This window comes from Lissotriton vulgaris, chromosome 7 (assembly GCF_964263255.1).
Source record: "Lissotriton vulgaris chromosome 7, aLisVul1.2, whole genome shotgun sequence".
NCBI classification, from domain to species: domain Eukaryota; kingdom Metazoa; phylum Chordata; class Amphibia; order Caudata; family Salamandridae; genus Lissotriton; species Lissotriton vulgaris.
In genome coordinates, this window is record NC_141695.1 from 1,234,525,101 (window position 1) to 1,234,540,889 (window position 15,789).

Sequence of the window (15,789 nt, forward strand, 5' to 3'; positions counted from 1 at the left end):
GCTTGTTAATAAGTGCAAAGGGAAAATGCTAACAAAATGAACTAATCAAAGTAAATATCAGATGTTCGTTATCATCATTGTATATCTGTCAGGTCATTATTCAAGTGATTAGTGAAGGGAGAGCGAGGGATTGAAGGTATTGGTAATGTGGAGGAAGCAGCCTGACTGCAGGGAGAGACAAATAATCGGTTTATGAGCAGAGGGTGGGAGAGATAACATTTGGGAAATCACTTCATTTTAACAATGGGAGGGGAGTATGCGGAACATGCCGCCTGACCGCAGGGAGAGACAAACAAGTGGTTCATTGTGGAGTGGGAGGGCGAGATAACATTTGGGAAATCGCATTATTGAAATGATGGAAGGTTCACTACAATGACAGGGGTGCTTACTGATGGTAAATATGACCGCGCTGAAATGAAAAACGTATTTAGGTATATCGAGCATTCAACGTGTAAAATATTAATCGAAAATGATGTGAAAGTATGATTAATTCTGAAGAGTTTAAAGCATGATCAATACTAATTAGTGATTGTTTATTGCTATTTACAGTGACCCCTGACGAAGGGCACTTCTTTGCCTGAAATGCAATGGGTTTTATTCAATAAACACTGCCTTTGATGAACTTCGCTTTTGCCATGTTCTCACAAAAGGTCCGGAGGGGCACAGTCTGAACATTAAGAAATTTTGAAAATGGCGTTTGACGTGTGGGGACCCTACAATTAAGACAGAAAAATAAAGAAGAGGAGCAAAAGGATGAAAGGAACAAGAAAAGAATAGTTTATGAGGATCTAATGATTGCCAACATTTCGCAGTGCGTTTGGTTGGGGCGCATGACACTCCACTTCACAGAGTTGTTATTCATGGTGTTAATTAGGCAAGGCACTTTTACCAAGCTGCACGCACAATGAATTAATTTTGGACAAGTTAGAGAATAAATAAAAAACGGATGAAAAGGTGTGCATCCCACTCCTATAATTTTTTACATTTTATATTTCGCCACTATGGTTAAACCAGAACTACGATCTTTTTGTGCATCTACTGTTGCGTGTTTATCTAGGTTCCTGATCGATACTGTGACCTTATGCCCCTATTCGGCTATAAATCCATTTATTCCCTATATTGGCATAACCGTTCAAGTGCGATTTTCTGAAAAGTCATCTCTGGCCTCACACGAACAGAGCCACATTCCAGCATAGTTCTCTCTGCCACTTCCTTTGCGACCAATTAGTGCAATGACAGAGCAGTAGTCACTATCTGATATTCCTAGATAACACTCCGAGTTCTTCAACAAGATAAAAACTTAGCAAACCTGGAAATCCCCGCTTGCTATGTTTTGATTAGTAATGGAACTCTAATGAGCAACTGATAACTATCACTTCCTAGTGATATCTTTAATTGACGTCTTATGTCCAGCAAACTTGCGTCAAACCCGGCACCTATCAGGTATAAATATTACCAACGTTGCCTTAAGCAATGCCTGTTGTACGAGCTACTGATGCTGGCTGCCTGCACGACCCCGTGTTGGTAAATCTAGCACTCTGTCGCTGCAGCCTGCTATCCTGTGGTGGTGAAGCTGCTGATAGCATTATCGCCGCTAAAGCGCGAACTATGGTGCAGTACGCTTAAGGAGCTGAACAGCCGTCCCTCTGCGAAGACATCCAGCAGATTCCAGCTGCCCGCGGACGCTGTCCCCCCTCCTTCCTCGACGCGCTGAAGAAAAGCCGCTGCCTTTCTCGTGCAGAGAAATCCAGTCCCGGCGCTTCCGGTTTACCCTCGCGGGTGACTGGGATATCGAGAGAGACCCCTGAAGGAGATACCAATCCTCCATCATTCTATTCAGAGAATTCTTGAAACAAACCTTGGCAAAACCAACTTAACTTAAGCTACTTACTTACTCCCCTTTCACGTGTTAGGCTTAGGTCAGGCACACTGGGGTAGGCTTAGTTAGAAGCACCAGTTGAGTATGTTAGCCTAATGTATATATGACTGTATATATGTTTTATTACTTTTAACCATTGTATGGCTAAGAAACCATATCAATGCTTTTACAGTTTTATTTCGCAATACTTATCTTACTGTACGTACTTTTTATAATAACAATTATTGCAATTGTGGCAATACATTTCTCTTGTACGAGAAGAAAGACTGTGCAATAAATGTTAACCCTTTATTGACAAACGCCCGTCTCTCTATTCTCTACATCTCGTGAAAGTAAACTGCACTAGACTGACTGAGTGAAATACATGTCTATTGTTTCACACGACCCTAGAGATCGACTCTTGATCTGAGGAGCAAAGTTGTCATGTTGAACGGTTGTTGGAAAACTGAATCCCTTCTTGTCTGTGCCAAGGAAGCTGATCACTTCCTATGCAGAGAAGAAAGTTTCCAGTGACCTCTGAGCTAGTTGGTAACACAACCCAATTAAGTTTAGCATAGTCAGTGGAGGCCTGGAATATCTGCAGTTCCACGTCGATACTACTGTTTATGTTATTCCAATGCGCAGGGCCTAGTGGGAAACTAGGAACTACACTACATGGCGCCCAACGTTTGGTAAGGCGATCAACTAACGCAAGACAGTAGAGTAACTCAGTAGTGCATATTTCACACAGACCCCTTTCTCCCGTAAATACTCCAATAGACGTCTGGAGTGGGTGAAAGGTTAAAAATCCGCCCGACCTTAGTAGGAAGAGATTCCTATGTAAAGCTCTGGTTTATTCAACGTTGAAGGATACAGTGTTCCAAAATATTGTGCACCTAATCTTTGTCTCCTTGGAGACCTACTCTGCAAAGCCTGCATTTTTTAAATGTCAGACAGTGAAGAAGAAAGGGAAGCAGCTAGGCTGGCTTCCATACTAATAGAGGAGGACTCGAGTCTCCTACAGGCAGACCCGGATGCTATAATCATCCCGGTCCACTTAAGAAGATCTATAACATTAAAACTTATAGAAAATGGACTAACACCTCAAGGTGGTACAGTAATTTTCGTGATAGAGGCTCACGAGTATCGGCAGACAGAGGTATTCTATTCATGGATAAACTTTCCAGCGGTAAACGCTAGAACAAAAGAGTTTCACTATTACAAAATAGAGGAACCTCCGGGAGAGTACGCTCCTTTCGAGGAGATTGAAATCCCACTTAAATTTCAAGAGCACCTGCTCTGGTTTAATGGCGCCCTAAAACACAATGATCACATAACTAGGCTCGGTCCCCTAGGTAGACCAGGAGCAACGTGGCCGGTTCTAGCCAGCTACACACCACATCCTGACATTGCAAAAATGTCTAGAGAAGAGCTGTTAGTACAGCTAAACACATTAATAAAAATACATAGGCAATTAGTCCAATATGTAATGCGGACTGCAACAGTCCAGCCAGCTGTTAATTCACCACAGCTGACCCCTCACCAGGGGAACACAAATAAAATTACACCACAGAACATACAGTCATGTCTTGGTAAAACACCCGTAAAACGGGAACCAATTCCTTTCTGGTTAGCACAGAAAATCACTCAAATAGAGGCAGTATTTCCTGATACTACCCCTATTGAGAAACACAGAATCTTGACCATCTGCCTTCCTATGGGAATCGCACCACACGTGGAGGACTGTGACACTTGGGGTACAGTCTTTGCTTCCATTTATACAAAAACACACGGTGTTCCGTCTATGGCGGTAATACCAGAAGTGCTAAAACAGATTCAAAATGAATTCGGTCCAGAGCCCGCTTTAAATCTAGGTATGAAATTACTGAAAGACTTCAAGTAGGTCTCGGCTATATTATTAGCCAACATAAAAGGAGAAGCAGCATCTGTGGCGATTCGCCAGAAGGTGAGGGAAACAGATATAAAAGATCCTGTTGAGCTTGCAAAAATCATAGAAAAATGCTATGAAGAATTAGGTAGAGACAGCTTGGGTGGGAAACCAGTAAAACCCCAACTGCTCGAAAGTCCTGAAAAATTATTTATTAAAAATAATTCAAACACTCCTAAAAAGAGCTGGGATGGAAATAAACAATCCACTCCCAAGGAAAAAGTTTTCCAGTCCAGAGGAAGGTCTCCTCGACGGAGGGAAAGAACTCCGACTCGAGAACGCCAGTCTCCCCAGAGGGAGCCCTCTGAGAAAAGATATAACCTTAGAAATAGGGATAATCTGAAAAAACCTGATAGATATCAAAGTATTGATACACGTCCCTCTCGATCTCTTCCACAGAATTCGGAAAGAAGAGGACGGTCAGACCCAGGAGAGCACACCAAGTCCAAAGACAAGGAACCTGCTCAAAATAAGAAATCTCAATTTCAGAAAAAGAAGGTAGCCAGTATTAGAGTAATCAACCATGCCGAGAATACTGAGGACACAGTTGAAAAACGGGGAGTGGGCATTGACAATGTTGGACAGTGCAGCAGAAATCAGTATAGCGCGCAAGAACTTGATGAGTCATCTGGAGACAGTGGACACGAATGAGTACATTCAGGTTGAAACTGCCGACGCCAGACTTAGCGAGCCCCATAAAATATACGAAATAACATTGCGTATGGAGGGTGATAAGACTAGGAAAATTAAGGGTCTATTTTGGGATAAGCTCTCAAAAGGCTATGATATTCTGTTAGCTGAAAAAGATTGGCCCCCGGAGTTTGTCAGGGAGTGCCCTCGTGGCGAAGAAGTGATTATGCCTGCCTTCTCGAATCACATTCCGATTCATAAAAAATATACATATGCACGGAAATGGGCAGTAGCCCAGGCACCTGCATTGTATAAAAATCATGTAGGATGGGATGAGGATTCACCTCCTCACAAAATCCAACTAAAAAGTGAACCAACTGCCCAACGGCAGTATCCCATAAAGCAAGAAGCTAAAAAACAGGTCAGGGAGATCTTAGATCAACTTGAATACCAGGGGGTGATTGAAACATGCACCTCTCAAATGAACAATCCTTTGTTTCCTGTCTCCAAGCCAGACAATTCATATCGTCTAGTTTTGGACTACAGACATCTTAATACATGTTGCAAAACTTTTGCAGTACAAAACTCGCATAGTGCAGCCCTAATGAATAATATAGTTAGGAAAAAATATAAAACAACATTAGACATATCTAATGGTTTCTTTTGTCAAAACATTGCACCGGAAAGCAGATATTTGACCGCTTTCTCCGCATTTGGGTCTCAGAAAAAATTCTGTCGACTCCCACAGGGGTTCAAGAACAGCCCAGGACTATTCTCAGCTAGGGTAACAGAGTTACTACAAATCTATGATGATGAAGCATTATCTTACGTAGATGATATTTATCTCACAGACGACGACTTGGATACTCACTTGAAAAGAGTGAACACCATTATACTTGGGTTCGCAGCAGAGGGTTACAAATTCAACTTTAAAAAGTCCCGAATTGCCCATCTGACAGTACTGTTTTTAGGGTACGAATTATCAAGTGAAGGGAAAAGCCTAGCGGACAACTTCTTAGAGAAGTGCGCTGTACTCCAAACTCCAAAAACGCTGAAGAATTTACAGTCCATACTAGGTTTTCTGAATTTCTGAAGAACTTACATCCTAAATTACGCAGAGAGGGTTAAACCTCTTTACGAACTAATAAAACCTGATTTTAAACAAATCAATTGGACTCAAAAACACACAGAAATTTTGAGATCACTGCAAACAGACATGTTAGCAAAAACAAAATTAGACACACGTGACAACACACGTGATCTCGTAATCCGAGTCATCCCAGGAAGATGCGGATTCACATACCTAACCTCTAATGAGGGAGAAAAGGTACCAATTTCAATTAAATCTCACTTGTACACACAAGCAGAAAAAACATTCAGTCACACAGAAGGAACTGTGAACGCAGTGCAAATCGCATTAGCAAATGAACGAGAACTAGCACACGGCAAAAGGATTAACATCCTCACAGCGGAATCCGCCTTCGAAGCGCTATTCAGCCCAGTAAACCTGCCTACAGTGTCACTGGATCCGAAATGGATACAGTGCATAGATTCTCTAGGAGCGGAAGACGTGAAATACTATTTCGCCCCGCAATACGAAGAACTGAATGATTTAGAGTATGAAGAAGAATATCCTCTGCCAATCGAAATTCTGCCTCTCCCACAATATGCCTGTATAATCTATACAGATAGCTCTGTACAGCATTTCAACGTAGAGAGAAAATCCTACGACGCAGCATGTGCGATCATTAAATGTCGTTGGCTGTGCGGTAAAATCAGACCGAAAGTAACAAAAACTGAATCTGTAAGAAAGTGTTCGGTTCAGAGAACTGAAATTAGATGTTTAAAGATGGCGCTTGAAAATGCAGAACGCGAATTCCCGACACTTATAGTGTGCGATTCTCATTTTTGCGTCAACTCTTACAACAATAAACTGCTGAGTTGGATCGAAAACGACTACAAAGATGACACAGGTGCCACAATAAAGCATAAATTGCTCTGGAACGAGGTAGCTCTTTTAAGTAAAGAACTACAAAAGACTCACGTGATTCACGCACAGAGTCTTCAACGTGATGGCGTTCACGTTGCAGGGAATTCATTGGCTAATACAGCCACAGCGGAAGCAACTAAACCGGCTTCCGTAGCCACAAAAAAGCGTACAGATAAATACATAGACGGGGAAACCATGCTGGCAGTAAGAACGACCGTAAAAGGCGACTGTGCAGCACTACCTGTAAACTATCCACTCAATTATGCATACATAATCGATGCAAACTCCGTTCCTTTTGCTCGAATCCCTGGAGTGGGGGACAGAGTAATTCCAAACATGAACAGGAGAATATTTTTAATAGCAGACGCACACATGGGTTTGGGTCTAAGGCACAGAGAGATCAAGGAATCTCTGACTGAATTACAATCAGTATTCTGGTGGCCGGGAATGAGTGTAGAACACCAAATATATGCAAACAACTGTGAAAACTGTAATAGGGATCGCAGTAGCGAACCTTGCTACCGGCTACCAATCAGAAAGAGCGTAACGCTGCCTACACCCCACCCTGCGTCCTATTAACAGTTAAGGCTAATAGCACTTAAAAAATGGGGCCCCCAGCGCTCGGCTGACGCTAGAACGGTTATAAAAGATTTGCGAGTCCATATCGGCATATACGCAATTACCACGTTCCATTCTGACCAGGGTCCTGCTTTCAGCTCTCGAGCTTATAAGGAGGCCATGGCTAGCATGGGAATTGGGTTGCGGTATTCTTGTCCGTCGCACCCCGAAGGGAATAGTGTGGTAGAAAGAAAAAACCGGGACATAAAGCAATCTATAACAGCGAAGGTATTAGGTTCAGGCGCTGGGTGGGTCAAACATTTAATAAGTGTCCAGACTAGTCTTAACAACATGCCAAGAAATTCTCTAAAAGGTTTCAGCCCATATGAACTATTGTTCGGAATTAGAATGCGAGTTCAGGACCTCGATAGTCAAATGTCAGTGGTACAAGAAGAAACAAAGCACTTTGATGTAAAGGATCGTTTGGCTGTTTTACAGGAACTGAATGAAACAAGAAAATCATTAAGCAACATAAAGTTAAAGCAACAGCCAAGTACCACTGACGAGGCACCACCCGCAACAGCCCCAGCAAGGCCTGTCTGGATTCCAAAGATTGGGGATCTAGTCAGAGAAAAGATCGCGGTTAAGAAGGAATTTGGGCCTTCTTACAGAAAAGCAGTACCTGTCTTGGCAGTCACCGGAACAAGATCAGTTGTGCTACCGCCCCTTGCTGGTAAAAAGGAGAACAGAGTCGTGTCTATCGATCTGGTAAAACCACAAGCATGTGGCCTATAATCAACAGTAGGCCCAGTGGACTCCCAAGAAACAACAGAATACCCAAACTTGCAACAATCCAAGAGGTTCAAACTGAAAGACTAATCACATTCGATCAGCCTGCAGTGCACAATGAAGGACTATGCAATAATGCCATGGAACTCGTGCCTCTTGAAACACAGATTGAAACAGTTCGTCAAGAAACAACACCAGTCTACAATGATGTGGCATCAGAAAGTGCTACCGAAAGACAGATTGACAGAACTGGTTATTTCATCAACTTCGACAACTTCTCTGAAGATTTAAATGTGATGCCAGAAACAAAAAAGTCCTTTAAAGAAAAAGCAACAGAACTCGTTCATCAACTGAAGGAAATCTACCTTGTTTCCCCTTGGCTAGAGTTCTGGTTCAGTCTAGGTGTATTTTTCCTCCTGCTTTGGCTCATCATGGTACTGTGTTTGGGAAAATTCATTGAAGGAAAATATATTACAATGGACACAGCAAGTCAGAACATCAACCTAGTCCTGAAACCACACAGATCATCCCACGTGAAGAAAAGAGAACTGTCAACAGTAAATGTCACAGCAATTCCAATACCTGGTGGGGTAGTATGGGAGAAAACAGACTATGAGATATATGGTCCGGTCGAAATCCTGAAGTATCCTCATCAACTAAAGGTTTCCTTAAGTGACTTTGTGACACCAAGTACATTCTCTGATGATTGGGACTTTAACAGTATTAATGACATGATGTCTGATTTAGTAATGTCAGCTAGATTCACAGATCATGATTATTTACAAGGTTCATCTAGTTATGAGCAATTGTTCTGTTACACCCACTATGGGGATCATTACTTGCATAAATCTGCACAGCCTAGAAATGTTTTTATGTATAATCAATGGGAACATTGTTCTACACCACCTAAAAACAGTTCTAAAGCATTTTTTGAGAAATTCAAATACTTCTCAGGGTTTAACACCAGTGATGCAGAAACGTTTTATTATAAACTGCTAGATAAAACAGGCATGAAAACAATGCTGACAAATTCTAAATTGATATATTCAGAAGCATTTTATGACAAAATGATGACATTTGGTTTTGATTATTGGAAAAATAATATTGAAACGAAAACAATTTGGGGTACAAAAGATTGGCAAGGGGCAAGGCATTGAAGCACTATTTAGAACCTGCATGATACCAGAACAAATGTTGTTTTTAAATGACACAATACACCAAACATCTTGTCTTGGCCTAGCTAAGATCAAAGACCTTAAAACACCGTCTATACCAAAGCCAATACCTGAGAATACAACCACGGATATTGAGTTAGACGTGTCACAAATTTTACATTTCAACAGAACACATCCTGATTGGAAAAAGTGGTTAATCTGGCCTACAGACACAAATAGCTGTCAAGATAGATTCCTGAATAAAACACAGGGTTTAAAAATGACCAGATTAGACTCAAGATACTCCCAGAGACAACATCCAGGGATTATAACAACATACAGTGTAGGGAAGCTCTGCCTTGAATGGCTAACTTCGTCCACACTGGCTGAAATTAAGCAACACTTGTCTTTATTAAATGATGGTGCTGATTTGCGCGACTTCATTCTTGGACCACGCAAACAGCGTCAAAAGCGTTTCATAGCAACCAGTATCTATGCTGCTTACAACGAGGCTTGGAAAGTAAAGCAAATTGAAACTGCTGAAAAAATACGAGAAATTGATTGTATTAATTTGGAGAAATCACTTTCTGTGGTAGACAATGGGTTAATGACTCTGTCTTCCAGAATATATTCGTTGGACAATATTGTATCCTCTGCCTTTGATGTGATAGACAGAGATTTGCTAATGTTACAACATGGCCAGTCTCAATTACGCTCTATTATAGAATTAGGCTGGACACTGCAAAATCTTCGTTCAGGCTATGTGCCTTGGCGTTTAATCAACACAACGTCATTATTTTCCAGTTTTAACCTTACTGATAAACAGATCAGTTTGGCACAGAAAGGAGCAGACTATACAATCCTGAGCATCGAAAAACTCGAGAGATTACCATTGACAATGTCAGAGAGTCCTGTCATTGAATGGATAATACACGGAACTATCACAATTCCGATAACAACTTTCCGATTTAAAAAGTGCCTTGAGTACATACCTGCTGGCCAGTATGAACAATTGGGTAAAGGATATGTAAAATCCGAATGGAAATTACCATACACTCATTCTTGCTATAGTGACAGCGACAAAAATGTATTTCTTAGTGGTGACAACTGTAAACATTCACTAAGCGGTATACTTTTGTGTCAGGGTATTAATTTACACGGAGCATGTGATGGAAATTCAAACAACCTTTCATGCCACCAGCTAGTCACACCTGCAACTCAGATAGAGCCCTTCTTTATGCAACTCGCAAACGGGAGTTACATTCTTAGAACGGATCACAGATGTCTAGTCTAGTCTGGAAATTTGTATTGCGCTGAACATATCACATCCCGTGAGGGAGTCTCATGGCGCATGCGGACAGTCCCAGAGAAAGAGAGGAGAGATCCTATGAAAGGCAAGACCTAGCTGAAAAGCCATGTTTTCAGCAATTTTCGGAACCTCATGTGCTCGATAGTTGCACGGATGTTCAGAGGAAGTTTGTTCCATAGGAGGGGTGCCATATGGGAAAAAGCACGTCCCCCATTTATGACTGTTTGTATTCCAGATGGCGTAAGTAGGAACTTGGAGCTGGATCTCAGTTCTCGTCCGGGCTGGTACCAGGTCAATTTTTGGTTCCAGTATTTGGGTCCAGTGCCATGCATATGTTTATGAACTAGACACATGGTTTTAAAAATGACTCTTTTTTTTATGGGGAGCCAGTGTAGATTTGTTAGGCTTGGAGAGGAAGGAGATCGTTTTGGGAGTCCCAAAATCAGACGAGCAGCAGTGTTTTGAACAACTTGTAGCCTCTTTATATGGCACTCATTTATGGTCAGCAGGATGGAGTTGCAGTAATCTAACCTATTTATTATGAGGCCCTGAACTAGAACTTTGCGAGCTTCTTTTGGTATCCATTTGAAGGCTCTGCGGAGGCTTCGCATGATTCCAAAACAGGTCCCAACAGTGTGGTTCACATGGTCCTTCATGGATAGTTTATTATCCATGTGGATTCCGAGAATGCGGACGGATTCTTTTGGGACCGGACATTCCCCCATTTCCGGGGGCCACCAGTCCTGAGTCCAATGTGCGCTAGCTTGACTAAAAGTCATTATTTCAGATTTTGCACCATTTAGTTGTAGGTGGTTCAGACTCATCCAGTTTTTAACCTCGATCAAGCACTTTTTAAAAGTTTTTTTGTATCATTGATATCATGGCCAAGGGTAACAAGTATTTGCGTGTCATCCGCATATGATAACACGTCAATTCCATGTGCCCTAATGAGATTGGCCAGAGGGGCCATATAAACATTAAAAAGCGAAGGACTGAGGATTGAGCCTTGTGGCACACCCCTAGTAACTGGCCGTGTACTGGCCAAAGTTTCATCAGTTTGTAGTGTGGTAGTTCGATTGGACAAATAGCTGATGAACCACCTTAAAACCTGCCCTTTGACACCATACTCCCACAGTCGTCTGACTAAGATATGATGGGAGATGGTGTCAAAGGCAGCCGATAGGTCTAAAAGTACCAGAATGCATGACTGGCGTTTGTCGAGGGCACCTCTGATGTTGTCGGTCACCTCAATCAGGGCTGTCTCCGTGCTATGTGCAGCACGGAAACCTGACTGTGAGGTGTCGAGTAGATTGTTCCTCTCGAGATAGCTTATCAGCTGCTCATTTACGAATGCCTCCAGCACTTTCCCTGAAAAGGGTAGCAAGGAAATGGGGCGATAGTTTGAAAAGGTGTTTGCATCCGCACCAGGCTTTTTTAGTAGTGGTTTTACTCTAGCCGCTTTCCAGATTTGAGGGAATTCCGCTTCTATCAGGGATGCGTTTAGAAGGCAAGAGAGGGGATGGGCCAACACTGGAGCAACGGTTGTAAATAGTTTGGATGTTAGATGGTCGCAAGGAGATCTGGATTTAATTTTATGTCCTAGACGTAGGATTTTTTCATCATTTAACAATTCAAAAGTGGACCAATTAGAGGAAGAGACAACTTGGTTCATGTGTAGCTCTTTATCAAGATGTTGGAGAGAGGTATTTTCTATATTGAATGGTTGACATATTTTTGTGATTTTGTCATCTAAGAACATTGAAAGGTCTTCCGCCCACTCTTGGGTTTTAGGGGCCTCTTGTGAACTTTTAACGGACGTAAGTTCTTTTAGTATGTGATGGAGCTCTTTGGACGAGTTTTTAGCTTTACTTATGCGTTCAGCTAAATGGTTTTTTTTTGCCGCTTTGATTTTTCTCATGTATTCGGTATGTAGGGTTTGGTAAATTTTGCGATCATTGGGGTTTTTTGTTTTACACCAGGTTTTTTCAGCATTTCTTGTTTGAGTTTTAAGATGTTTTAATTGGTCGGTAAACCATGGTGAGGTTTTTTCCCTACAGTGTACCTTTCGTAAGGGGGCTATTTTATCTAGTGTTTTATGTATGGCAGACTCCAGATGTATAGCTCCAAGGTGTACATTTTCCTTAAGTTTAATGAGATCTATTTTAAAATTTTCTGAAAAAGAAACCTGAGTAATATTTTTCATGTTCCTACATGCTTTTTGCTTTTTGTTTATTATAGTTTTAGCTCTATGGCCACTTATAGAGAATTTCACCAGAAAGTGGTCGGGCCATAATAATGGGGTGGGAGTCTTTAGTGAGACATTAAGCGAATTTGTAAATAGAAGATCGAGAGTATGACCTGCTAGGTGAGTGGGGCCAGTGACCATTTGTATCAGGTTTAGGGTGTTCATTGTGGAAATCAGTTTTTCTGTGTCCGATTCGGACTGATCGTCCACATGGTAGTTAAAATCGCCTAATAATAGGAAATTATCTGATGTCAGTACATGAGGGGCGATAATTTCTAGTAGGGTGTTAGCGAAATCTCCTTTGTTTCCAGGAGGGCGATATAATAAAGCCCCTTTCCAGATGTCTTCCTTTTCTAGCTCGTTAATTTTAAAAATTAGAATTTCTGTATCTCTTACTTCTAAGCTGTCTATGATTTGAACATTTATGTTCTTTGTGGCAGCTATAAGTACACCCCCACCTTTTCCTCCTATTCTGTCTCGTCTTATTATGGAGTATTGTGGGGAAAAGGCGATATGGAGATCAGGGGTTGCATGTTCATGCAGCCATGTTTCCGTAATAAAACACAGTTCTGGTTCTTCATAGTTGAGGAGTTTCCATATTTCCATAGCATGTTTTGGGACAGATCTGGCATTCAAGTATATAGCGGTGTATTTTCCTAGTATAGAGCAGAGTTTAGTTTGGCCACAAGCCGACTTAATACAGTCTTTGGGAGCTTTTAAAAGATCGGTTTTTAAAATGTCTGATGGCGCTAGGGGAGGGCGATTAAGAGCCACCAGATCTTGTCGTGAATACCTGATGGAGGTCGGAGTGCAGAAAGTCATTTTTCAAGCCAGGGAAAGTGCTAGGTCCGGCTCTGGGTGGAAGATAGTGACCGGGCAGCTGGCAGCGGTCAGGCGCGGACGGGCGCAGACGGGCTTGCCTTTGGCGCGCCGCCGGCGCGCCGCTGCGCGCGTCCGCGCCTTCCTTGGAATCAAATAGGGAAAGGGAGCCGGAGCACTAGCACGCTGACCTCTACTTCCGTGAGTACAACCGGAAGTGAGTATGCCTGCAAGCGACCCTCCGCAACAATCGGCAAAAGCCGCGGCGGACCGGGGTCAGCAGGGAAAGTACAACAATACACTCATAAAATCAGTGTTGATACTGGTTAAAATAATGTGCTTTCCACACCTTCAGAATAACGGGGCACAAAAGCGAAGATCGGGTGTGGGGCTTAAAAACATGCGGGCATGTAGGTTATAATCTCAGGAAGTTTTTAGCAAAGTTCAACGTTCAGCAATTTACCTAATATTTGAAGGAAAAGCAGCCTTCAAGAATAACTCACCCTTTTGATCAGGGCGCCGCTGCGCGCGTCCGCGCCTCCCTTGGAATTAAATAGGGAAAGGGAGCCGGAGCACTAGCACGCTGACCTCTACTTCCGTGAGTACAACGGGAAGTGAGTATGCCTGCAAGCGACCCTCCGCAACAATCGGCAAAAGCCGCGACGGACCGGGGTCAGCAGGGAAAGTACAACAATACACTCATAAAATCAGTGTTGATACTGGTTAAAATATTGTGCTTTCCACACCTTCAGAATACCGGGGCACAAAAGCGAAGATCGGGTGTGGGGCTTAAAAACATGCGGGCATGTAGGTTATAATCTCAGGAAGTTTTTAGCAAAGTTCAACATTCAGCAATTTACCTTCAGCAATATTACCTAATATTTGAAGGAAAAGCAGCCTTCAAGAATAACTCACCCTTTTGATCAGGGCGCCGCTTACCCATCGGGTGTTGGCTGCAGCCATGCGCAGTGGGGGTTGGTCCCACACAAGGATTGTACAGAGGGTCTGGCCTGCTGTGCCCAACACCATGCTTCACATTACCAAATGGAGTTGGGTGCAAGGCCTGGAAAGAGGCAAACACTGTGGGAAACCCTCCACCACATAAAGCCTTTGGCCATGTGGCATAGGTTGTTTGCCACCTACTGGTATTAGAGCAGGATCTGATGACATTCCAGGCCAGACCCTGTGTCCAACACCACACTGTGCATGACCAAAGGCCTACAGTGGTTGTTAAAGGCCCACTCCTTTGTTATAAGTGCTCACATTAGGTTTGGGCCTTTACTCTGGAGTGGGCCTTTAATTGCCATCATAAGCTACTACACGGGCTATAAGGATACAGAAGGACATTTTGTTATCAAAGAACAGGTTATTATTGTACCTTTATGGTCTGCTGTAACAGGCTTCTGTAGCCATTAGAGTCCCCAATCTCTTCAACTTGGACCTACAATAGCAGAGTAGGGATTTAATGGTCACTGTAGCTTGCTGTGGTGGACTATAAGTATATATAAAAAATTAATAGACAGACATGACAAAGAACATACATTCTCTCACCATCATTTAATTGCTCTAACAACTCTAATAGCTCTAACAAGAACATCGTTTTTCTTTACACTGTTTTGTACACTTTTTAAAAAAAATGTTGAAGATTGGACTAAAACATGAAAAAGGGACATCTAAACATGCATCCATGAAGAAAACAAACTACTTCCTTTTGTACACGTCTTCTTATGCAATCAAGTACTAGTCCCTGGCTAGGGTTCTTGACTGTCCTACCCCAAAAAATATTCTCCAATCCATGCAAAAGAGTGCACTGGGCTCATAGAAGTGATGTCAGTCTTGCTAAAGGGTGTCTGCCTCTTACTGATAAGTACTATCTCCATACTGGCTAGTATGGTCTGGAGCAATTAATGTTGAGGCTCCTTCTCCCTCCTGCATCTTCCTCTATGCAGCGTTGAGCTGTGTGGCGTGCCATGTCCTGAGATGTGTTAACATTCAAGACATATCGAATGAATATTTTTTTTAGTACCATTGAAAAATTGCTCCTCACACAGGGTGCGGGTCACTAGTTTTGCAAACACGTTTATTTCCCTGGTTGTAGCTGGAAAAACCAGATGATGGACTGTGAGGCTCCTCAGCTTACTCAACGTGTTTTTTTTGGGCTCTTGCTCTCCATGGGACAGACTTGGTAAATCGAGAAATTACAGCCAGATAATATTATTGTCCTGTTTTACAAACATCCTTATACATTGGTAGTGGCCTTAAGCAATGGCGTGTAATAAAGCCCTTACTAATGGTATTCACTCTAAGATGCACCAAGACCAGCTCTTAATGAATCAGATTCAATCAGAGAGCACAGAATTTGAATTGACAAGTTTGTTGTGAAAAAAATGGCTCCTATATGATTTTATACTTCTTTTTATATATCCTTAAAAATGATGGTTATATATATTATTGATTGATCAAGAGCCTTAGTGAATGGGATTTCTTGA